Below are 1,436 nucleotides of genomic sequence, written 5' to 3' on the forward strand. Positions count from 1 at the left end.
CACAGGCTAGAACACCAAAGAGAGAATCACAATAAAACTAGGATAAATGATTGAATTCTACAAACCATAAAGAGGGTTACGAATTTCGTCCAGTAGGAGGAAGAATGGAGAAAGCCAAAATCAAAAGCCTTGAAATGAGCATTAGGGTTTGATCCCAATACTCTATATAGGCTAAAATTACTTAGTCAAAAATTAACTCCAAATACATTTGGTTGAGGGGAGCCGTGGTATTCACTAGTCAGCGAGAGGGTGTTGCGATACTGCGGGGAGCCGTGGTATTTACTAGTCAGCGAGAGGGCGTTGTGATACTGCGGGGAGCTGTGGTATTCCCTAGTCAGCGAGAGGGTGTTGTGATACTGCGGGGAGCCGTGGTATTCACTAGTCAGTAAGAGAGTATTGTGGGCCTTCGGGTGGCCGTGGTCTTCACAAGCTAGAAAAAAGAGAATGTTGAGATGCTACGGGGAACCGTGTTATCCATTTGTCAGTGCATAACGCATGAGAGTTCTTAAGCTTGAGTAGCCTTATTTATGTGAGTCTTTGGGAACCTGGTGGATAGACCAGTAGAGAGATGAAACTCTCCTTAATGGTCGGGCATCATTATGTTCAGAGTTAGGGGTGGAGATCGCAATCGAAAGGAATCGAAGAAATGACATACGCGCGAATTGCGAGTATTGGGTCACGAGTTGAGTGTTTCGTTGGGACGAGTAGTTCTAATTCTATGCCGGACTAGACTCTTGAGTTTGAGTTTGATTCTATCGGTGTTTTGAGTAGGCGGAATGAGATCACAGATCCAGAGATGGGCTTCATTTTGAGGAGTATTGGGTGGCATCTGATGTCTTAGACCTGAGTGGGTCGGTTCGTTTGAATGGGTAGGACTGCGAGGCACATGTAGCTAATGAGTAGTATTCGACAGGGGTCGAGGGTGAGACGATTTCATTTTAGATTGTGGTATTTTCTTGGGGAAAAGTGAACTTCGAGACTTGTAAGTCATAATGGTCCGATATAGTTGTTGTGAGAAAGAAATCAGCGAGACGTTTTGGGACATGCAAGGGTAACCTTTGGAGGTTCAACGGTGGAAGACGAGAGTTGACCTGGTGCTTAGTGTTGAAAGGGATATCTAAGAGGAAGCTGAGGCTTATGATTGGTAGATGTCAGAGGATGCTTATGAGCAAGCTTGAGCATTTTTGCTGAGTTTGAGAGCAGAGTGTTGAGAATCCTTTGTTCAGATGGGATTTAGATGGCAGTGCAGTGGATGGGTCCCTGGTGTAGCGTGACTCTTTCGCTCTTTTGAGTAGGATATGGAGCGATTAGTGTGTCTGGTGTGAGTGGTCGGTGGCAAATTTTGGGCCTTGTCTTGTTTGTAACAGTCGCAACGAGACAATCAGAGGGGCAATGAGTTTCAGGGTCCGTTATTTGAGGAGCGAATAACCTGGTGA

This window comes from Lactuca saligna, chromosome 5 (assembly GCF_052625555.1).
Source record: "Lactuca saligna cultivar CGN05327 chromosome 5, ASM5262555v1, whole genome shotgun sequence".
NCBI classification, from domain to species: Eukaryota; Viridiplantae; Streptophyta; class Magnoliopsida; order Asterales; family Asteraceae; genus Lactuca; species Lactuca saligna.